The following is a 25,039-nucleotide window of genomic DNA, read 5'->3' as shown; positions in this document are numbered from 1 at the left end:
ACAGGCTCTGTGTCCCATTCATTCCTTTGAATACTGCCTTAACACTCTGATTCTCAGCCTGTGGTAATAGCTCCCATTATGTAAAAGGATATCGTAAGAGTGCCTAGAAATTTTTAGAACAATAACAATTTAAATTCCCACCCTTAAATATTAAATAAATAAAGCATGTTTAATCTGGGTGGAGGGAACTGGAAAGAAAGCTACAGAATCAAATCAACAGGATGTTGCAACTTCCAGAATGTTGGGAAATGCTTGCCCCAGAGGACCAGAAATAAACCCGTGTCCTTTTATTAGTCCAGGACCAAACGGTCTGCAGCAGACCCTGATAGAAATAAATCTCGTTAAAGCAACATTTGCTTTGCAATTTTTAAAAGAAATTGCAAATTGGCTTTCATGTGGTTTGGTGTGTCCAGAGGACACTGTCTGCTAGGATTTTGTCATGGGGGTTTAAAAGCAAAACAAAATCAGAAAAACAGCCTAACTCACACGTTCGCCAGAAAGGTCCGTACTTTTGCACAACTATGAAAGAAACAGGAGCTGCCCAAGGCTTTTGTCCATACTGGGTGTTGGAATCACAACAGTCATCGTCACAAAGTGGCCTCAGGGTTCAGGAGGTCGTTTTAACAATACTCAGAAGGTTTCCAAAATTCAGTTATTCTGAAGTCAACAAAAGGTTCCTGGAAAATGCCTGAGCTTTTTTTTTTTTTTTTTTTTTTTTTCTGCTTATCTATAAAACTTTGGGAACTACCCGTGCTATTTTTATTCGGTTCATGGCGACACTCAAGACGTAGATCAGGAGTACTTCTCCTCTATTCTCAACATCTGGACTAGAGCAACACCCTTCATCTTCTCTTAAGTGTCTTCTTCGCTCCCAGTTTGCATTTATCTGGGAACGAAGAGCTGTGGCTCCCACCACTCACCCAGTAATGGGACTGCGTAAGCCACGTCCTACCGACGCGCGCGCTGCACATACGCCATACTGGGGTGTGGACCGTCCTTCTTGGGCTCCACTACACTCCCTGCCTTTGGGTGTCATTCCCTTTGTTCTGAATATGACCTGAGGAATATGATCTGATTTCTGACGATCATTCAGAAGTATTTAAAAATTTAGGTCCCTTTTGTAACATCTCTTCCAGTGACGATGTTGGCCTTCGTATCCTATTAGAACAGGATCAAAAGAATTGGTTGGGCTTAGCCAACCCTGTTTCACTGGTATTAGGCTGAACACAGTTCTCTTTTTCAAAGTTCAGTTTAATTCATCGATCAGTTGGCTAGTGTGTAGAAAGAAATGATTTTTAGGGAGAGTATGGGGTATTGTATTTTCTAGATCTTTCCATAGTTTAAGATGTCTTCTTATTAACATGACCAAATGACAGTTTGGCTGGACATACAGCATTCCATGGTAACTCCATTGTTCTGGAAGAGAACTCGAAGAGAAGTCTGTTCATTCCTTTGCAGATAGCTTTTTAAATTCTATTTCCTCAGTTATTCCTGCCTGGATATATAAATATTTTTTTACTTTATGCTTGAAATTCAAATTCTTCCCCTTTCCTTTATTTTTCTCTGGTACTCAGTAAGCCTTTTGATACTGCAAGCCTTTCTTTTCCACGTTTGTATAGCTTTCTTACAATTATTAATTATCTCTTTTCTTACACTTACTCTCTTCTCTTCTTCAGGATCCCTCTACATCGCTTGCATTGTACTCTTCAGGTCTTATTTTTTTTCTTTTTGTGTGCATGTGTTCTGTGGTATTTCTCTTTCCTGGTTTGTAGTCGCTTAGTTGATATTCTACAATACCACCCCTGTGTTGCCCTGCCTTCTCTGGGGTTCTCCATTTAGGGGTACATGTGATCACCTATCAGACCGTTTACCATCTCCATCTAGTGCTTTATGGTTTTAGAGAGCTGTCTTCTCTAGGTTTACAGACATAAAGTTCCGTTACATCTTTTGAAGATCTGTATTTGATAATTTCCAACTTTTTCTTGCGTTTCTTGTAAGTGGCATCTTCAGAAACCTTCATTCTAACTCCTGGGAATGCACCTCTTAGCTTTAACTGCATTATCTTTTGGGATCCCACGTGGGTTTTCTGCTCGGTCACCCTGAGAGGGAGGTCCATACTTGTTTGAGTGCTTGTCTACACTTGTGGGACGATCTTTCAGCCCAGGAAAAAGAGGTTCAAAATCTTTGGGCCCCAAAAAAGGAAGGAAGGAAAGGATATATTTTTCTATAATTTTCCTTTGTCAGGTCAGAGCTTCGAAAATGGGAAAAAAGGAAGGAACTGGAAATTGAGCCATTTGGTCCAGGAGTCAAGAATTAGCTGAGACAGTATCCTTCAACGTCCCTGCATGTCATCCTTCTTAAATTCAGTGATGAGGTACCTCAACTCTGCCCAGTGATGACTGAGAACAAGTACGGCTCTCAGAGGGGATGGAATCTCCTCTCATCTCAGGGAGTTGGAATCATCTCAGGTTGGAGGATGGAATCAGGAACAGTCCATCCTGATGAGGCACAGGTCGTGGGAGGGATCAGATTCTGGACATAATTTAAAGCAATATGGACAGGATCTGCTCTTGGCTGGGAAGTGGAGAAGAGGAGACTCTAGAATTAGGAAAGGAAAAAGGATTCTGTTTTTAAAGGACTCTAACAAAGGACAAATAACAATAGAGTCCTAGGAAGGCCGTTCTCAGAAGTTGGGAAAAGGAGGGGAAACCAGCAAATGTGAGAGGACAGGAAACAGTGTGTTCTAGAGGCCAGAGGAAAAAGGATTTCAAGAAAGAAGGAGCCATCAGAGACAGAGTGAGTACCCTGCGGAGAGCAGGTGAGGGGGTGTGTGTGTGGAGGCTTGGTCAGGGCCAGCGGTGAGACCCTGAGAGGGGCGCAGGTGGAATGGGCAGGTGTGGCCACCCCTCTGAGGTGGGTAGCTGGAAACAGAGGTGAAGGGAAGATCAGCAGTGGGGAGAGGCGGTGGCCCCAGTGGGTTTCATACGGTCTTGTGCCGCCATTGCTAAGATGAGAGCTGGGGGGGGGGGGCGGGGGTGTTCATAGGGTGGGGGCCGGATGAGCATCAAGAGGATGGATGACTGAAGACCAAGTCCTCAGAATGGAGGGAGGGCTCCAGGGCTCTGCACCAGGGACACACAGAAGTGGGCAAAGGCTGGCGACATGGCAATTTCACGGACACATGCATGGAAGTTCTTGTCTTCCAGTTCCTCAGGGGCACAGACAAAAGGCCGGGAAAGGAGGGCATGGGCCCCAGCAGGTCTGGAGCTCCCTTCAGTCCCTCCTTCACGACCTGCTCTTCAGTTCTTTATGAAAAACAGTCTTTGTGAGCTGAGTCTTCACCAGTTGATGATTTCCAGAAAATTCCTCCCACTAATATACTTTGGGAAGTGCTGCTACTTAACGAGCTAATTAGATGATTCTGGAAGTGGCCAATCTCCACTCCTGTGCTGTGCTTTTGTGATGGGGGAAGCATTTTAAGCCCTACTTGGAGGAGAATCCGTTCAATTGAGTAACTTGGCTCAGCGGCTAATTACTGAGTACCATGCGCCGGGCACTTCCGGCCCAGTGTCCAGCTAGAGGCTGTCCCCACACACCGTGCCCTCATTTGCTTTTATGTGGCAGTTAAATGCCCCCTGGGAGCAGTAGCTGTCACCATGTCCTTCCAGCACTCTCTGCTCAGCCAACATCTGCTCAGGTCGCCTAGGCTCCAGGGACAGACATGAGAGCTCCCTATCCTAGGGCTCCCCTGGAGGGCCATTTGCCTCTGAGAAAAAAAAGGAATAAAAAAAAAAAAAAAAGAAAATAACCATAGGTGACTTCTCGCCATTTTGCTCTTGGCCTCTTGTTTTGGAAGGTAGGAAGCTTCACCTTCTGTCTCCAAGAGAAAGAGAGCTTCTGCTGCTCTCTCTCTTAAAGTCTCAGGGACAAAGCTAGTCAGAGACTTAAAAAGCACCATTTAAAAAACCAGACTCGCAGAGACACGATTTTATGTCGCTTTGTACCTGGTTACCACTGCTGGCTGCCATCCAAAAAACAGGAAACAGTCGAAAAATTATAGTTTTAGAAAAGGCTATCCTGGATAATAGATCCCATTATTCATCACTGAGGCCTAAAAGGTTACGGCATTTGAGAATGTTTCTTTTGAGCAGTGGCGTGATTGAGGCAAGAGGGAGAGGACTAGAAGGTTGGGAGGCATGGAGGGGAGGAGAGAGGGGAGGGCAGGGAGGGAGCAAGGGGGTGGGGGAGAAAGAGAGGAAGATGGAAGGGAGGGAGAGGGGAAGGGAGAGGAAAAGGAGAAAAACAAGTTGATCTGTTTGATTGGGGACAAGAACTTTCTGGAAGAATTGCAAAGAAAAAACTATAGAGATAATAAAGAGGCTTTTGGGAAATGGACTCATCTTGAATTACTAGAAAACATTTAATTTCCTAATCTATTGTGTAGCGTGTGTCTGCCATCATGACTGATAAAATTAAGGGGAAAGGAAATAGTTAACTTGTAGGCACCCTTCACGCTGCTTAAAGTTGCCTTTTTAAGTCAAATAACGAAAGCCTAGAAAAAGCAAATTAAAGTACCAGAAAAAAAAAAAAAGAACATCCAATTGTGGCTAAATCTTCCACAAAATGATTCTTCATTTCCACAGAAGGATTCTTTATCCCTATCACCCCCATCCCCCCGATTTCTTTGTAAGATTCCACTCCTTTAATATATTTACATTATAGATAGATAGATCTTACTCCATTCTGCCAGTCTTTCTTTGTGCATTAATATTACCATTTTATTTTATTTATTTATTTTTTTAGATTCCATTTATTTATTAGTCAGAGAGAGAAAGTGAGCACAGGCAGACAGAGTAGCAGGCAGAGTCAGAGGGCAAAGCAGGCTCCCCGCTGAGCAAGGAGCCCCATGTGGGACTCGATCCCACGACGCCGGGATCATGACCTGAGCCGAAGGCAGCCGCTTAACCAACTGAGCCACCCAGGCGTCCCCAATATTACCATTTTAAAATAAATGATGCACCGTTTCACTTTTGCAGTTGATGTTATTCTTATTTTTTGAAAAAAATTCTCTGATTATTCTCCTATTTCCCCTGAAGGTGAATTTTAGAGTCCTTTTTACCACTCCACAAAACAGCCCTGCCTGCTGGAACATTGGTTTCCAGTGACTGAATGGTAGCATATCTCTTTTTCTTTTGGGTTAAGCCTAATAATTTCCATCTCTGGCTCAATTTAAATGAAGATAATTCTGAATTTTTTATTATACTTTTCAGGTTCACTTGAAGTAATTGGCCTTTATCCTTTAAATGTATGGGGGTTTTTCGTTAACATATTATTTGCCCCAGGGGTACAGGTCTGTGAATCATAAGTCTTACACAATTCACTGCACTCATCATAGCACATGCCCTCCCCAGTGTCCATCACCCAGCCACCCTCTCCCTACCCACCCCACTCCCCAGCAATCCTCAGTTTGTTTCCTGAGATTACGAGTCTCTTATGGTTTGTCTCCCTCCCTGATCCCATCTTGTTTCATTTTTCCCTCCCTTCCCTCCATGAACCCCCACCCTGCCTCTCAAATTCCTCATATCAGAGAGATCATATGATAACTATCTTTCTCTGATTGACTTATTTCGCTCAGCATAATACCCTCTAGTTCATCCATGCCATTGCAAATGGCAGGATTTCGGTTTTTTGATGGCTGCATATTATTCCACATATATATATATGGAATATATATAACATCTTCCTCATCCATTCATCTGTTGATGGACATCTAGATTCTTTGCATAGTTTGGCTATTGTGGACATTGCTGCTATAAACGTTTGGGTGCACGTGCCCCTTTGGATCACTACATTTGTATCTTTAGGGTAAATACCCAGTAGTGTGATTGCTGGGTTATAAGGTAGCTATATTTTCAACTTTTTGAGGAACTTCCATACTGTTTTCCAGAGTGGCTATACGAGCTTGCATTCCCACCAATGGTGCAGAATGGTTCCCCTTTCTCGGCATCCTCGCCAACATCTGTTATTTCCTGACTTGTTAATTTTAGCCATTCTGACTGGTGTGAGGTGGTATCTCACTGTGGTTTTGATTTGTATTTCCCTGATGCCGAGTGATGTGGAGCACTTTTTCATGTGTCTGTTGGCCATCTGGATGTCTTATTTGCAGATATGCCTGTTCATGTCTTCTGCCCATTTCTTGATTAGATTATTGGTTCTTTGGGTTTTGAATTTGATAAGTTCTTATAGATTTTGGATACTATCCCTTGATCTGATATGTCATTTGCAAATATCTTCTCCCATTCTGTTGGTTGTCTTTTTTTTTTCTTTTAAAGATTTTATTTATTTATTTGAGAGAGAGTGAGAGATAGCATGAGAGGGGAGAAGGTCACAGGGAGAAGCAGACTCCCCATGGAGCTGGGAGCCCAATGCAGGACTTGATCCCAGGACTCCGGGATCATGACCTAATCTAGAGGCAGTGGCTTAACGAACTGAGCCACCCAGGTACCCTCGTTTGGTTTTGTTGACTGTTTCCTTTGCTGTGCAAAAGCTTTTGATTTTGATGAAGTCCCAATAATTCATTTTTGCCTTGCTTCCCTTGCCTTTGGTGATGTTCCTAGGAAGAAGTTGTTGTGGCTGAGGTTGAAGAGGTTGCTGCCTGTGTTCTCCCCAAGGATTCTGATGGATTCCTTTCTCACTTGAGGTCTTTCATCCATTCTGAGTCTATTTTTGTGGGTGGTGTAAGGAAATCGTCCAGTTTCATTCTTCTTCATGTGGCTGTCCAATTTTCCCAACACCATTTGTTGAAGAGACTGTCTTTTTTCCATTGGGTATTATTACCTGCTTTGTCAAAGATTAGTTGACCATAGAGATGAGGGTCCATTCCTGGGCTCTCTGTTCCGTTCCCTGGATCTATGTGTCCGTTTTTGTGTCACTGCCATACTGTCTTGATGATGACAGCTTTGTAATAGAGCTTGAAGTATGGAATTGTGATGCCGCCAACTTTGGCTTTCTGTTTCAGCATCCCTTTGGCTATTCGGGGTCTTTTCTGGTTCCATATAAATTTTAGGATTATTTGTTCCATTTCTTTGAAAAGAAATTGATGGTATTTTGATAAGGGTTCCATTAAATGTTTAAATTGCTTTAGGTAGCATAGACATTTTCACAATATTTGTTCTTCCAATCCATGAGCATGGAACATTTTTCCATTTCTTTGTGTCTTCCTCAATTTCTTTCATGAATACTTTATAGTTTTCTGAGTACAGATTCTTTGCCTCTTTGGTTAGGTTTATTCCTAGGTATCTTATGGTTTTGGATGCAATTGTAAATGGGATTGATTCCTTAATTTCTCTTTCTTCTTTCTTGCTGTTGGTGTAGAGAAATGCAACTGATTTCTGTACATTGATTTTATATCCTGGCACTTTACTGAATTCCTGTATGAGTTCTAGGAGTTTTGGGGTGGAGTCTTTTGGGTTTTCCACATAAAATATCATATCATCTGCAAAGAGTGAGAGTTTGACTTCTTTGCTGATCTGGATGCCTTTTATTTCTTTCTGTTGTCTGATTGCTGAGGCGTGGACTTCAAGTACTCCAGTGGATGACACTGTTGATAGTGGACAGCCGTGCCCCTGTTCCTGATCTTAAGGGAAAAGCTCTCAGTTTTTCCCCATTGAGAATGATATTCGCTGTGGGCATTTCATAGATGGCTTTTATGATACTGAGTTATGTACTCTCTGTCCCTACACTTTGCAGAGTTTTGATCAGGAAAGGATGTTATACATTGCCAAATGCTTTTTCAGCATCTTTTGAGAGTATCATACGGTTCTAGTTCTTTTTTTATTAATGTGTTGTATCACACTGATTGATTTGTAGATGTTGAGCCAATCTTGCCGCCCAGGAATACATCCCACTTGGTCGTGGTGAATAATCTTTTCAATGTACTATTGGATCCTATTGGCTAGTATTTTGGTGACAATTTATGTATCGGTGTTCATCAAGGATACTGGTCTGTAATTCTCTTTTTTTGATGGGGTCTTTGTCTGGTTTGGGGATCAAGGTAATGCTGGCCTTATAAAATGAGTTTGGAAGTTTTCCTTCCATTTTTATTTTTTTGGAGCAGTTTCAGAGGTTAGGTATTAATTCTTCTTTAAATGTTTGGTAGAATTCCCCTGGGAAGCTGTCTGGCCCTGGGCTCTTGTTTTTTTGTGAGATTTTGATGATGGGTTGTACAACATAGTGATTCTGCAAGTTTATAAAGAGCTGTACCATGTCTTCTCCAAGTTCTCTCCTACACCAAAGCCACTTCATGGTCCAATGTGGCTGCTCCAGCCCCAGTCATCACATCATAAGCTCATTCCAGACAGCAGAAGCATGGAAGGGAAGAGCATGACTTGGCATCTTAAGGATCTTCTCCAGAAGTCATTCATTACATTCCATTGACTAGAATTCAGTCATATAGCCACACCGAGGCAACGAAGGACACTACAGACTACAGTAGTCTTTACTCTGAATAGCCATATAGATTAAGATGGGAGTTCAGTGTCTCTATTCCTACAAAAAAAGAAGCGGACAGCTAGCAGGTTCTGCCTCGCCTTCTGACCAAGGAATCACTGAGACCTCTAGTGAGATGTGATAGAGTTCAGTGCAGCTCTTCCAAATTCCTATTTCTCCTCTGTGTCCATGCAGAACCCTGTCCATGCAGGTGGGCACTGAAATAATATTTCCCAGTATTTTCAAGAGAGAGGAATGGGGGAATTTGGTTCTTAATAACCGTTAGAGGCATGTGGGCTGTGATGCCTGGAAAGCCTGAGCTGGCTTGGAGGACCCCACAAAAGGCAGATTTTGGTGATTTCTGTTCCTGAATTAGCATCATCGAGTAGATTCTTTCTTGGCTTTTCTTTGCATTCCCTCTAAAGGGAAAGCTGCTGTTGTTGCTTATTACCAGGATATGATTGCCTGTCTTCTGCTTCTCTTTCTGTCTCCATAGTCTGAACAGTTGGAATGGTGGCAGGGACCGGCCTGGCTTTGGACAGAAAGAGAGTAGCTTCTAGGTGGTGGAGCACGAGAGACTGACCCTCTTGCTTTGCTGTGATTGGCTCTATCTCCCTACCCCCTCCTTAGCTTTCCAGTCAGCAGGCCAGACTTGGAATTCCAAGAAAGAACTGAAAAGGACACTGTAGCACCTAACAAAGCAATAGATGGAGCTTCCAAGTGTAACAGGGAGACCCCCTTTGTGCTGAAATTACCCGATGGCCACACTGCAGCGTCACACTCGAGACATGCCCCGGCTGGCAGCTCCAGCAAGCCACAGGTGGGTGATAGAAACTTTTCTGATCCCTGTTTTCCTAACCATCTGGTAGGGCAGAGCCCCCTCCCTCCAGGAAAGGCAGCTTTGAAGTTTGGAAGGGGGTCGGGGGAGGGGCTGGAAGATCGCCCAGTCCCAGGACTCACTGTGGTCCCACCCTGTTCCCCCAAGAGACTGCATCCCCAGGGGCTCCCCAGTATTCATGCCCTGAGCGAGGGCTTTCTTCAGTCTCAGTGGGCAAGGGAGAGGACTGAAGTTCAGAGCTCTCGATCCTAGCTCTGGTCAATTAGTAATAGGTTCGTAAGAAAACCCTTTTTCCTCTCCAAAATGTTCGCTGCGTGAAGAAAAAAACACCCTATTCTTTTCTCCGGGCCTAGATTTTCCCAAGAGATTTGAAGCCTTTGTTTTCCGTTATTATGTTGCCGCATTTCTATGTAGAAATACCTCCCAGACATTTCTTCCCTATCTAGGGCTGTAATGTCAATTCCATGTCCATTAACTTCATATCAGCCTTTCACCAGAACTGCTTTTTAGTGTGGTGGTCCTGTCTTCTGACCCCCAAATCCGGATTCATTGTCTAATATATGTTTAGACAACAAATAGTTTGTAAACAGAGGCTCATCTGGAAAATCCGGGACGTTTGGTGGACAGATCTCTCGGGTCTGGCTAGCCAAGACTGCCTTGTTCTGGGACTCTGCCCTGCAGCGGGAGAAACAGTAACATTTATTGTGTCCTCGCCATGTTCCCGAGGAGTGAGCTAAATGCTTGAAAGACAGCTCTCTGACAGAAATGCTGTTACTGGCTACAGACTGGCAATGTGAAAGAATGACCTACATGCCACATTGACCCTCCCCTCCTCCTTCTCTAATTCCAAGGCTGGCAGCAAACAGAGCAACTTCCCAGACCCCCTTGCAGCCAGGGATGATTGGGCGACATAGGATTGACGCAATGGATCCAAGCATTTCTGATTTTTTTCTCCTCTGGAGAAAACAGTGAAGCTTTGCAACAGAAGGCTTTATCTTTCCTGCCTTCCCCCTACCTGGGACTTCAGACACCAAGCCTGGAGGGATGTCATGAGGATGAAGGGTACAAATCAAAGACGGCCGAGAAGGAAGGTGGAGCCTGAGTCCCTGATGGAGCTGCTGAGCCATCCCACCAGCCCTGTGGCGCACTCCCTGGGAATTCTGGTTGTGTGAGATGAATAGCACCCTTTCTGTTTAAGCCTGGGGTAATTGTGGCAGGTATATAACTTGTTTTCACTGAAGGAGTCCAAGGTTCTAAAGATTGTCTCTTGCTCCATCCACACAGCCCATGGGGATGATGCTGGGAGTCCAGGGGTGTCCAACTTCTGTGCCTGCGCTGAGCCTCCATGTTCTTTTCCTCCTTAAGAACTAGAAATCTGGAGTTATCCCAGTCTCAGGAGCTTCCTGAGGCAATCCTACCCATTCTTACCCTATTCCCCTATAGTCTGTGACTTCAGCTTCCCCAAGGACGCCCAGTCTAGAACCCTCCAGGTGTGGTTGGGCGGATCTCTCCCTACCAGTGTGCTCCAGAGAAGACCGATGTCCCCAATCCCAGCCGTGCTTACGTCGGGCAATCTCCCTTTTCCCTTTACTCATCCCATGGTGTAAATGGCCTTTAGGTGAATGTCTCTCTTCTAAGGAGAAAAACCCAGTTTTTGGTTACCTTGAAAGAACTCTTGTTACATTTCAAAAATCCCTCAGGGTGCCACAGGCAAGGCTGAACCCTTGCTAATGATCTGTTTATGCCCCTTGAAAGAGGTCAGCGCATTCAAATCCTCTGGGCCCTGACTCATTGTGTGGTTCCTACCAGCGGTGGAGCTGAGGAGGCCCATCTGTGTCACACCAGACCTCAGGGGTTCCCGACTTCCAGGGATGGCCGATGTCACTGGCCACCCCAGTGTTATCTACAGCAGGAGGTTGGTGAGGAAACTGTCCACATGCAACATTCTCTCTGTAAAGACCCTTGGGAAAAATACATTTTGAAGTCTGATGGTAGAAAAAATGCTTTTCCCCTAAGGAACTGACTGAATTATATCTCATGGACACTGGGTTATATTTTCCTGACTCAATTGTCTAAAAGGAAACTCTGTGCCCAATTAGTATTTCGCTAATTCTTTTTGTTCCTATTTTCCCATAACTTTGGATTATTTTTTAAATTCTGTTACACATATATTTTCAGAGTCCACCTGAAATCCCCTTTTTGTGAGAGCGGTGCACGAATAAATAAAATCCCACTCCCCTCTGGACCTCGGGCGCTCCTTTCTTCATTGCCAACTTTCCTCCAACCTAGAAGGACCTCCCGGCACCATCTAAAATCGAATGGGTTAGTGACAGTTTGTCCATCATTCACACAGACTGAAGCCAATATCAGCTGAGAGTTCTGGATCTCGAAGAGAACACGGAGGACACCTTGTCAAAATGGAAGATGGACACAAAGCTTCTCAAATGCAATTACGTGTGTTGACAGGCAATTATTTTTTTCATTCAACCTGATGTAAACATTCGCAGCTTGGCAGTGGGTTTGTAGGTCAACGCTCTTATCAGTGGAGGGCTGCTTCTCTGACACCTAGCGAGTCCGGCCACTGGGCCTGGGAGATTAGAGACAGAGGCAGGAGTGTTGCCTGCAGCCTGAAACCAGGAGAGGCTGGCAAGGTCACCGTCTTTGCCCAGTGACCCTGCCATTGAGGTGGGTTTTCAAAATATGTGCCGGAGACCCTGGGATTTTCAGAGTGGATCTAAAGGTTAAATGAGGGAACAAATAAGATGAACAGAGGTCTTGATCCAATTCCCATTATCTATGGTCTTATCTCAAGAACATCTCAGCTTTTCATTGTAAATGGGACCATGTTCTATTTAGTGAAATGATATTGTGGGAGTTCTCTGTTTCTCTTTTTAGTATGGTGGGTTATTGAGGCATGAACACATTGAACAGTATTTAAAATGCTTCTTATATTTTTGGTTGGTAAAAGTCACCTTCAATGTGAATAATTGCCAAGGAACACTCCCTTGTTCTTGGGGCCATGCCTATTTTCACTTGTAATATTGCGGTAAATTGTACTATTAGTCAAAAGGTCTCCTTCTATTAATCTCACCTATGTGTGGGGCTTTATAGCTCCTTCCATCAGGAGAAGAAGAATTCTTCCGCCCCTTATGTCTGGGCTAGCCATGTGGCCTTCTTTGGCCAACAGGACAGTAGCAAACGTGACAGAAGCAGCGACTTGAGAAGCATTTGTCCCAGGGCTACACTTGGAGGCTTTCCATACCATGTTTATAAGCCCAAGCTAGCGAGCCTACGGGGTGATGACGGATATCAGTAACAGCCCCTTCAGTTCTGTTGTGCAGTTTCCAGAAGCCCACTCCCGAGCAACCGAGCCCAAAAGGCAGTGGACAGATCACAAACATATGAGTGAGCCCACCCAAGCCCAGCAGGGAAGAACCAGTCGGTTGAACCCCACCGAGACTGGCAACCCACAACATTATAATGCTAATAAATTGTTATTATTGAAACAACTGAGTTCTGGAGTGGTTTGTTACACAGAAAACATTGACTAATTCAAATATTCAAACCCTCATCTGGAAAAGAATATTGCGGTGTGGATTTTATTAAAGCCCATGCTATAGAATACCTTGGCTGTCTTCATTGAAATACATAAAGTGTCTAGTTTGGCGTCCAGGACTAAGAAATAATATTTAAACACTAAATTATTGTGTCTCCTCTCTTCGTCATTCAGGAGCTTGCCAGGGAGAGCATAATAGTTCAGTAGAGTTTTTTTTCCTAATTTCCTCTGTGATAAAATACACGTATCAGAAAATTTACCATCTCAACCATTTCTGAATATATTCATAATGTGGTACAATCATCACCACTATCCATCTACAGAATTATTTGCATCTTGGAAAACTGAAACTCTTTACTCATTAAACAACAATTCCCTGTTCCCTTTCCCTCAGCCCCTGGAAAATACAATTCTGCTTTCTGTCTCTTTGGTTTGTCTGTTCTGAGTACCTCTTGTAAATGGAATCATACTCAATTTATCTTTTTTCATGACTGCCTTGTTTCACTTAGCCTAATGTCCTCAAGTTTCAACCATGCTGTAGCCTGGATCAGAATTTCCCTCCTTTTCAAGGCTGAGTAATATTTCATCGCATGGAAATACTACATTTTGCTTATCTATTCATCCTCCATGGACACTAACTTTACTTTCACATTTTGGTTATTGTGAATAATGCTGTATGAATCTGTGCAAATATCTCTTCAAGACCTGTTTTCGGTTCTTTTAAGTATATACCCAGAAGTGGAATGGCTAAATCATAGGATAGTCCTATTTTTAATTTTCTGAGGAATTGCCATACTGTTTTCCACAGAGCTGTATCACCAACAGTTCCTGGGGGTTCTAATTTCTCCACAATCTCACCAATATTAGTCCCCACCTGAGGTTTCCTTTTTTCTTTTCCCATAGTGGTCATCCCGGTGGGTGTGAGGTGGTATCTCATTGTAGTTTGGATTTGCATTTCCCTGATGGCAAGTGATGTCGAACCTGTTCTCATGTACTTATTGACCAAATAGAGAAATATTCTTTGGAGGAATGTCTGTTCAAGTCCGTTGTACATTTTCTCATTGAGTTGCAGGAGTTCTCTACATAGTCTAGATATTAGTTCCTTACCATAGGATTTGCAAGTATTTTGTCCAGTTTTTCAGGTTGACAAGTGTCTGCTGACATTGTCTTTCATTGCACACCATTTCTACCTTTTCATTAACTTGAATTTGCCTATTTTTTCTCTTGTTGCCTGTGCCTTTGGAATCATATCCAATATATCAGTACAAAATCAATATTGTGAAAACTTTGTCCTATGTTTTCTTCTAAAATTTTATGGTTTTACAACTCACATTTAGGTTTTTAATCTGTTTTGAATTAATTTTTGTATGTGGCATTAGGCATTCGTCTGCATGTGAATATCCAGTTTTCCCAGCACCATCTCTTGAAAAGAGTGCAGTGAGTTCAAAGATGTATAAAATAAACAATACTTGCCATTTGAGGCAGTTGGTACGTACTGATGACTTGCTGTGCAAACCAAAGAAGGATGTCAATCATCTTGACCAGTTGGTTTTTCTGGCCCTTTGCTTCCTAATCTAAAAAAAAAAAAAAAAAAAAAAGTCATCAGCTGATTTAGACGATCTTCAGAGTTTCTTCCAGTGCTGACTTTCTGTGCTTTGAAAAAGCATCCTGTCTGTGAGTAGACAGGATGGACCCATGAAATAAATGGGACTTTGACCAAGTGAATATACTGGCTATGTAGGAATTCCCAAAGATAGATGCAAAGAATGAAAAGTTATCATGTCCAGTTCTGACCTCAGGACCTTATGAACAATGTCACTGTCGTTCAACGGCATCGCTTTTAACAAGTCCTTTGGACTCACAGTCTATCTTTGGCCCTAAAGACCCTGTGGACCGGAACAAAATGGCAGGCAGCTGATTCGAAGAGAACCTGCACAATAAAACACATAGGAGGCAGTCACTCCAGCCATGAAAATGGGCCAAAAAGGAAGCATTTAATACAATTGACCTAGCATGGAGCTAAATTATAGCCCCTGGAGTTCCAGCAGTGCTGAGCCGGCCATCCGACACTGATGAGAATCAGCCATTGTTCCCAATATTTTCTGATACATTTTGGGTTTTGTCCTTCTGTCTGAGAAATAACAGGAGGATTTCAGCTTGGGTGCCGTTGGATTCAAGGCTTTTTTTAAATGTACAGTTGTCTACGGGATCACAGCCCGAACAAATGATGTGTCAACCAATGGTTTCATAACAGAACCAATTTCCATTTGAAGAAAGGGCAGCGTATTCCTCCTCAGGAACATCCTCTCACGCGGAGTGATGGGCTCTGGTACAAAGCTTTGGCAGATCAAGCCCAGAAACAGCCAGAGGAGACAGGTTGTGAATTAGAGGCTGCCCACAGTGACAGCTCCCTGACGGAGTAAGAAGGGCTGGAAAGATGAGTCTGGGGAAGGCGACTGACATCTGTTTGTATACGTACTAACAGGGGAGCCAGCAAACTCAAGCTCCGTGGAAAATAAATAGCCCATGTCTGGTACCCACAAGGAGAGAGGAGGTCGTAAGCACGGGCCTTAAAGAGTTTGGGAATTCAGAGCTCTTCATTCATAAGGATGCACAATAAATTCTAGCTGTTAAATGTTTACAGACGACTCATTCAATCCACCCTGTTGGGTTGTCTCTCATGTCCCACAGGGAGGTCCTGCTATCAGAACTGTCCAATGTCCGGACAAAGATGGTGAAGATAGAGAAACAAAACAGGTTTTACGGTTTTTCTTCTACGTCTCGTTCTAATTCTATTCTAGCTAACACTGATAGGGAGTTGATCAGAAACTGTTTCTCAAGGAATTAATTATAGAAACAACCTCTATTTCCCTGTCTTTGGGGCTTTGCCTCCTCCGTGACCCAAATTGTCACCTTATATTTCTGTTGAAGTGTTTCCAAAGGGAGATGCAGAAACAGCTGAGCACATTCTAGAGTTTTACTTTCAAGACAAGTGCCTCGGCTCTTTTCCTTTTTGGTTGGCCCTGGGATTCGACTGAGACGGGGTCAGGAAGCTTCCAGCTCGCTCAGGGTCACAGCAATCCACAAAATTGGCCTCTTTATTTCTAGTCCTTCTTCTCCAGGTCCCAGGGCATGCATAGAAGTTCATTTATGTGATTCTTGTTCTTTTTAGCAGTCTTAAAGAAAAATGCAATTGGGTAAAAGTGAAAATGCCATTTTGAAGGTTTGCTTGGCATGGAGTTGATCACCAACAAATATTTATGTGACGAGAGAAAGTATGGCAAGACAGAAAGAGAGGGCAGAAGGAAGGAGAGGAAGGAAGGAAGGAAGAGGTAGATCCAGGGAGGGTAGGAGGGAGGGCAAGGGAGCTGGGGAACTTTCTGCCTAAATGTAACTGCTTCTAATCACCATCTAATGTACTGGTATTATTTTAAGAAAATCACTTTCAATCTAATCAGAACCACATTTTATGCTGGAAAGTCCACTGGACTCACACTTGACTCCGTTCTGAGAGTGTTTTGTTTTGTTTTTTAAAGATTTTATGTATTTATTTATTTGATGGGGGGAGAGGAGAGCAGCAGAGGGAGAGAGAGAATCTTAAGCAGACTCCCACAGAACACAAGGCCTGAGTTGGGACTCAATCTCACTAGCCTGAGATCATGACATGAGCCAAAATCAAGAGTTGGATGTTCAACCCACTGAGATACCCAGGCGTCCCAGTTGTTTTGTTTGTTTGTTTGTTTTAAAGTATCTTTAAGGGATGCCTGGGTGGCTCGATCAGTTAAGCTTCTGCCTTCGGCTCAGTTCATGATCTCAGGTTCCTGGGATCGAGTCCTGCATCAGGCTCCCTGCTCAGTGGGAAACCTGCTTCTCCGTCTGCCTGCCACTTCCCCTGTTTGTGCACATACTCCCTCTCTCTCTGACAAATAAGTAAACAGAATCTTAAAAAAAATTAAAATATCTTTAACATCAAAGCTTTTTTATCTCCTCACCTTCAGCTATCCAGAAAGAAGACATCGATTTCCCTGTGTACCTTCCTACGCACCTCTTTCTTATCCTGTGTCTCTTGATCTCTTAATTATTATGGGCAGGGACTCAAGGGAGGCTTCCTAACTGGGTTGCCAGGTAAAAGACAGCACCAAGTTAAATTTGAATTTCTAATAAGCAGCAAATTCGGTTTAGTATAAGAACGTCTCTAAGATTCTATGGGACATACTTAAACTAAGAAAATATTTGTTGTTCATCAGAAATTTAAATTTAACTGGGTGCCCTATATTTCCGTTTGGTAACCCCTTCAAGCCTTTCTACCTCACATGGCAATCCTGGCCATGCTGTCCTTGAGCTCCTCACCTGGAATCATGAGGCCAGCATTCTCCTGACCCCGGGAAGGGATCCCCCCACGTCTCCGAGGTGCCGCAAACCTGGCAAGACTCCTTCCAGCCTGAGGAACAAACATTTCTTTTGTAGCACCTTGCTTTTCCTGCAGGATTTCCCGTCTCTTTAAAACTAGCCTTTGTCTCCAAGTTGCATCTCGTGAAATGACATGCTACCCATAAATCATTCCTGCTGGGTTTTTTATTTCATGCTGTACTTTTGTTTCTTTTTCTGCTCATGATCTGAATTTGAAAGCACACATATGTAGAAGCATCTGAACTTTTACAGACAAGCAGAGGTCTCCTTACTAGTGTCCTTCTGCTTGGTGGCCACAGTCTTGCTCCCTGGGAGCCCCTAGCAGCTCTCTGCTCTGCACCAGAGAGGACCGCCAAGAACCATGTCTTCATAGCCCAGGGCACATGGGACCGCACAGCCTCCGGATGAGAAGAGAGAACCGCCCAGTCCTGAATTTCCATTCTGAGAAACGGAAGAGTAGAGGGGTCTGTCTCAGGTGTCCCTGGAGTCGAGAGGGCCCACATATGGCTCTCACGGGACATCGCAGGGAAGACAGAAAGGGGCGGCAGAAAAGCAAATGCTGTCTCTGGCGGTTGACAGGGGGAGGCTGGACCTGAGCAAGAGTGAGTGGGGAGAGCTTGGTCACCCTGTTCCCGCACTCTGTCTCTCTGGGCCACTCCAGGCACGAGTGAGAGCAAGACCAGCGAGGCGCTGCAGGGGAGACAGCCAGGCCTGCAGAAGGAGCCTGGGCTTGGCAGGCAGACCTTCTGGATCTACTTTCTGGCACGACCTTATCCGAACCTGCAGCCAGCTCTCAGGGAATCAGTGGAATGACACAAAAATAGCGGAGAACAAACACCACCTCCGGAGATTGGGTTTGGTCAGAGAGCCAGTCTCGGAGAGCTCAGAAGGGCTGGTGGGCAGGGGCTCCCCTGCTTTCTTGCTGCTCGTCCTGGGACAGCTCTCTTTCTTTAAGCAGCCGCCAGGACCCTCATTTACCAAGGAGCAGGAGATGGGAGCGGTCTGCTCACTGGGAGGACTGGACGAGGCGATGGACGGCGAGCGCTAGCTCCGTGCCCGGAAGACGCGCTGTGACGTGATGATTACAGCCTCGCTCCCACAGGGCTCCTCATTTTCTGTCCCCAAACACTTACTTGGTCATTTATGGGGAACAGTCAGGAAGAGAGGGAGCAGTTATGCAAATCACGGATTGCCTGTGAAGGGCGCACGGGGGCTGGAATCCACTCTTGGAACCGCAGCAGCTGCCCGGATGCCCACAAGCTCTGCCCTTGGGGCAGCTTTTTCTAGATTTGCACCATGGCACTCTGTGGGTTAGCAGAGGCCGTAGAATGGAATCGGGGCGGGGAATATGGTTCTGGGGTTTCAGGACAGTAAGGATGATTCTAAGCGGGACCCTCTTTTCCTGGGTGCCCCCAGCTCTCCGGGTCTCCCTGGCACTGCGCTAGCCTCGTTATTACACTCCCATGCCATGCCCGGGTGACTACAGTGGAGGTAAGTCCAAGTTCCCGGCCAATAAGACAGTCAAATCTCCAAGCAGAAGTTGTAACTTGGTCCCCCATGGGTTCTCTTGTACCACATGGGCGCCGGGACCCGTATGCTCAGATGTGAAAGGGAGGCACCTCTCAAGTTTCTGTCTCTCCATCTGGCGCTCCACTCCTCTCTTCCACGTCGGTCAGTCTGGGACCTCCAGCCCTTCCCTCAGGAGACTGACACTTGCCCTAAGCTGAGCTTCTAAAGCTCCCCCCTTAAGCCTGAAGCCTCCGGTTCCATCGATGGGCACGATTCCCTCCTTCAGGTGTTCTGTGCTTGTTTTAATTAAAGGGGGACAAGGAGGGGGACTTGAGTCTCAGGAGGTGGGGGGAAGGTCCCATTTCTACATCTGTGTCCTGTCCGGCCGGACGGGAGACCAGTTACCTCAGGAGTGTGAGAAGAAGCACGGGGAGCCAAAGCAGGCATTGACTTTCTGGGAGCAGCACAGTCTCGTTTTCTTATGGGAAGAGGACATTCCTTCTGTTCCCATGCATGGGACCTTGTCCCTTGTGAAATAAAAACCCCAGCCTTATCGGGCTAAGAGGTACTTGAGTCTCTCGTAGACCTGGCTTTGGCTCTAAGTAAGAACTCATCGGCTGACAGGGTGTCCCATCCTGCCAGGGAAGCCCGGCTCATATTAGCTTACATGTTTTTAATTCCAGAATATTCTTCCTAGTTAATGGGTTCTCGGTTTTTTCCCTGTAAGTTTACTCTGTCACTATTACTCATGACAATCTGTCACCCACTCACGGTCCATAATCTGAGAGAGTCTGGGAAAGATGGAAACTCTTCTTTCCCTAACAGTTCCAGAGGGATCATCTCAGGCAGAGGTCTAGGACTCCGTCTGTGAAGGAGGGCAGGGGAGCTCCTCCTTCCTCTTCCATGGGCCTACAAACTGATGAGGGGAGTAGCTGGAGAGGCGGGGGCTCCTCAGAAGACCATGTCCAGGAAGGGCTTTGAGCTATTAAGTTAAAATGGGCATTGGGGCCGTGTACTCTACTCCTGTGGTACTATTTATGATAAATTACCAGGGCAGTGTCTCGGCCACAGTTTGTGCTGACTTAGGCATCATGACTGCTTACCTTCTAACCACTCTGCAGAATGACCTGGAATGAGGTATGCATTGGGTGAGAAGAGAGGATCTCCTCACTTTGGGTGGACGACTTCTGCAGGGTCCCCAGTGTATAGGCCTTCCAGTTACCTTGTGTGGTGTCCTCAACACACACTCCGCACTTAGCCACGTGACCGTCTTTGGCCAACAGCCACAGCCTATGGGTGCCGAGGGGAACACAGATGTAAGGCCCTAGAAAAGTAGCCCAGAGGGTGTCTTAGGGAGAGATCCAAAAGCTTCTCTGCATCTTGCCATTCGCCAGCCCAAAGCACCCAGCAAGGATGTCCTGCAAACCCACCTAAGCACCCGGAGATCAGCTGTGCCGGTACTGACTGCGATTTCTGGGTGAGTTGGCCAGGGAAAGTGTTGGGGCTACAGAGCTGCATCTCCGATGCTCTAAGACATCGGAGAATCGGGAGTGAAATGTGGATGGGCAGAAGCTGAAGTCATGGTGTCATGCCAAATGATGTGTGACCTTGTTAGTCAATGTCCACTTAGTACATTTATTCCGGGTCACCAGACCCTGCGCATGGAGTCCATTGGAAGTCCAGGAGCTGGAGGAATCACCGACGAAGAAGGTTCTGTCTTGATTTTGACTGAGGCCCCTCCTATTCCTCCATTCCTTAAATAAGCATTGGCAAAACGAGCTGTTTGGGTTAAGGTATACCGTGGAATCGAGATAGTGTGATGGTCTTGTCATGGGCAGAGCTTCCAAGTTTATGGCAGGACGCCTGGGTGGCTCAGTTGGTGAAGCGTTTGCCTACGGCTCAGGTCATGATCCTGGAGTCCCAGGATTGAGTCCTGTGTCAGGCTCCTGGCTCAGTGGGGAGTCTGCTGTTCCCTTTGACCCTCCCCCTCTCGTGATCTCTCTCTCCCTCATTTTCTCTCTCAAATACATAAAATCTTAAAAAAAATTTTATGGCAATTACTTCTCAGGACCAGCAGGATGAGTGGTTCAGTGGTAGGTTTTGTCAGAGTATAAAGGAAAGTGAGCAGCGGAAACTAGGTGTTGGGACCAAACCCTGCAGTCCCCCAATCATCGGTTTCTGATCAGCCTGATGCATACCACTGTAAGGGCTAGAGTGGGTTTCTAGCTGCCCTGAAGCTGCACCTAAAGGCCAGTCTGGAGACCAGTTGCCCCAGATTGTGTTATTGGCAAGCTGAAGTCTGATTGCCACTTGGGGACCCAAGGTGCTCTATCCTTCCCTGGTGCTCACGAAACCCCAGGCAGAGAGGATGATGACTATCCCCAGGTGCCCGACACTGCTCATTAGGACAGGCTTTTCACACGCGTGAGGTCTTGCTCTCATGATTCAGGACTTGGGTGGAGCTGACTTTCCTGATGGCAAATATCACTTCAGGCCTTTGGTGCAGCCTGTGGCAGGTGGATATGGAGATGAAGCCCTCTCCAGATGGAGAAAATGTGTTTAGCAAATGAACCAAAGTGGGAAAGCTTAGGGTGTGTTGGGAAGACAGAAAAGCGTTTCTAGTTAGGAAGTCCACAAAGTCTACCACCGGAGACATAAATCTGGGTGTGATTCAGAGAGCTTGGAATTCAGGGTGTGGCTTTCTATTTATAATTATTACAATCTCTGGTTTTCTTGGTGGCATCAGAGAGTTCCAGGTAGGGATGAAAGGGAAAGTACTAAGTTCAATCTCAGCGTGGGAAGTTAGTTTTCAACTCCACTGAACAGATCTCATAGTAACAGATCCCAGAATAATTTCTTCAGTGAGATATGTGTCCAGAGCTGCACTGGTCCTTCTCCGTGCCCGCAAACACCCACGCATCTGACCTGGGAGAGACTAGAATCATTCTTCTTATCATTGGTGAATCCTGAATGGGCAGAGGCCCTTGACCTCTAATCAAAGAGCCAGGGTAAGGTGGACACCTTGACATTTACTCTGTAAAGATTAGCTGGGGAGAGAAATGTAGAATGGAAAAGGATAAGAGGGAGGGACTCTAGGGGTTTTCAAGCTATTTTTAGCAGAAGAGTCTTTTCTTTCCCCAGCGAACTCTTGCACAGAAGCCCAGTGCTGGATGAGGAAGACAGAGCTGCCCTGGGTGGGGTCACGGAGGTTCCACTGCCTCCCCCACCCCCCAGTGAGCCGTCATCACCCAGGCAGCAGCCTCTGAGGGGGTCTCAGTCTGGTTGTCCTCTTAGCAAAAGGAGGAACCCTCCAGGAATTTTATGCTTTAAAGCTCTCTTATGCATTCCGCCTTACGAGGGAGGAAAGTCTGACACTTGCCACAATGTGGATGCAGCTTGGAGACAGGACGCTAAATGAAATAAGCCAGTCACAGAGGGACAAAGACTGAATGAGGCCAATTCTGTGAGGTCCCCAGAGGAATCAAATTCACAGGGACGGAGAGTAGGATGCCACGTGGTGGCCAGGCACTAGGGCCGGGAGGGAAGGCCAGTTGGTGTTTCCTGGGTAGACGACTTGAGTTTGGGAAGATGAGAAAGTTCTAGAGACGGATGGTGGTGATGGTTGCACAGCAACAGGAATGTGCTGCCTAGTGCCGAACTATACACTTGAACATGGCTAAGATGGTAAATTTCATGTTCTGTGTGTTTTAACACAATAAAACAAATCTATGACTAAGAGTTGGTGAAGAAGGTAAGGGGGTGATGGCCCCAGTATCACTTGAGATTGTCCCTTCAGTGACATTTTCAGAACTGAAGCCAATGGCCCGAGTGCTTGTCTTTCCACTGAAAACACCCAGCCTCCTCTTCTGTGTCCCAAAGGCTTGGCTTCAGCGGCGTGGTGGGCCTCGCATGCGATCAGCCGACCCCGGACCCTGCTTGCCTCCTCTCTCTGAGCAGGGAGTGTTGAACGTGTCCTCAAGAGACCCCTTTACACCACACCACTGTGTGGGCGAGGAACAGTGTCTGACAGAAACATGACCCTATGACCCCTGTGTGTTCGCTTGCTTCTTCTATTTCTTTTCTCAAAGCCAGGGCTGGATTTGGAGAAGGTACACTGGGATTAAATCAAAAACTGTTTCTAGCTTTTATTTGACCATAAAACCCTGACTCTCAGAGGCTGACAGGGGTCTGTGTACGGAAACCCCATCTCTCCTCTCACTCATGATGTGGGAGTCGTCACAGCCCTTGCTCTAACTTGGATCCTTAAATATCAGGCCAGACCCTGGACTGTCCTAGAACCAGGTTAAAGTCTCCCCACGATGAGTCAGCACTGTTCCCTGAGGGCTCATGACATAGACCTTGAGACAGTGGGCTTTGGGGACTCGCAAGAGGAAGGGGACAAGTCCCCAACTTCTAACAATCCATAACCTTAAGATTATAAACATGTACGTGTGACAGGGACAGGGCACATGGTAAAAATCATTATTTTATGAAGTAATTGGGTAAATACAAAATCGTTTTTAGACAAGTTGAGGTATATCTCCTTTGAACAATCAGAATTTATCAATACTTTCAAGGTTTCAGGCTTACCAACTAATAGCAAAATTCTGCCACAGATTCTGAGCAACAATTACGACTCTTTCTGTTGCAGGTGCTAGAAAACCTGCTCCGCTTGAGGCAAATCAAAGATGGCGTGTGCTCTCACGTGACTTGGAAGCTTAAGGGGAGAGCATACTGGACTCGCATCTCCCCTCAGGGGCTTGGCTGTTTTAACCAGGACCCACACTTTGTCATCTTTAAGGGAAAGCGCATGAACAACATGAGCTCTATTGAGAAATAAAACTCATGGGCCCTATTGTCTGAGCAACAATGAAGAATGATTCTTTTACCTCAAGAATGAAAACAAAAACCAAGAAACTGTAGATTATCTTTGGAAGAGACCACCAATGCTACGGTCAGTTCCTGAACTCACTACCCTGTGCCCACAATTCCTCCTGCTGAACCAAAACCACACCAAGGCTCAACCTCTTGCCCATTTACTGGTGCCCGGGACTCCTGTCCCAGTTTCCATCTTGGCTTATTCTAAGACACCCCCAGATAGGTAGGGATTGATGGATGGGGCAATCAGAAGGATATAGGGTGTCTTGGCCTGGATTCTTCAGAAACACTGCCTGAGGCCAAAGTTCCTGTTTCATGAGGCATTGCTCTCCCACAGAAGCAGGAAAGACAGGAAGGGGAGCGGGGCAGGGAAGGACGGAGAGCCACACCGGATGTGTTATCAACCGTCAGCCACTGATGGCATGGGTCCCGTGGAGCCAACAGAGGCTATGAGAATAAATGTGTCTCAGGACAACTGCCGCAAACAAGAGGAAGGGAGAAGAACTTATCCTTAGTGTTTGGGTCTTACAGGCCATAATTTGCCCATAGGCATGAACCCCCCCCCCCACTTTAGGCTGAGCCAGTGAGGCCCCTAGTGGGTCCCATCAGCTGGGAAGCAGATGTGGGGCATGCGCCGAGGGGAGGCCCCAAAGACTACACTGGTGGGATCTGGTCGGAGCACATGCAGAGCTGCTCGCCTTATGGGGACTGGTCAGAAGAGTGACCAACAGCCCTTCGAGGAAAGGGAGGCCAGGATATCAGAAGTGGCTGCGAAAGCTGTCCGGTTCACACACACAGGTAAGGAGAATTGACCAGAAGAGGGCCAGATGCAGGCTAGAGAAGCTGTGGCACCAGCTGCCTTGGAGGTCAGAGGAGGCAGGGAGTGTCGGCCCAGGGTGGGGGGGGTGAGGGGGTGAGGGCGGTTGCTGGCGATGGAGGCTTTCGGGAAGGAAAGAGAAGGTGTCCGTGTGTCTTGTGCGCCAGCTGCTACATCTGTTGAGGGACTTGAACTAGGCCCCCGAGCCCAGATAGCATTTGGCAGATTGTTCTCTTTATTAAACTAAACATCCATGTAATTTTGTTGTCAGTATTCATTTGTTTTGTGGAAACCTTTCTTCGTAAAACATAAGCCACAATAAAGCTCTGCTCGGCGCAGATGGAATTTTTGGGAATTCCAAATGAGTGGAATCTGAATCACGTGTGTGTCCAGAGCTGGGTCGTCAGGATGTAGGGGGCCCAGGGGGACCCCGGGCTGAGGGTGGTGACCGGAGTCAGGTGGAGCTGGCTGAGGAAAGGATCTCGAGGGGGCAGGTGTGCTGAGCTGAGACGGGGAAGGACGAGGATTGGCAGGAGGAAGCCTG

Source organism: Meles meles, chromosome 13 (assembly GCF_922984935.1).
Source record: "Meles meles chromosome 13, mMelMel3.1 paternal haplotype, whole genome shotgun sequence".
Classification (NCBI taxonomy): domain Eukaryota; kingdom Metazoa; phylum Chordata; class Mammalia; order Carnivora; family Mustelidae; genus Meles; species Meles meles.
Note: the sequence above shows the minus strand (reverse complement) of the source record.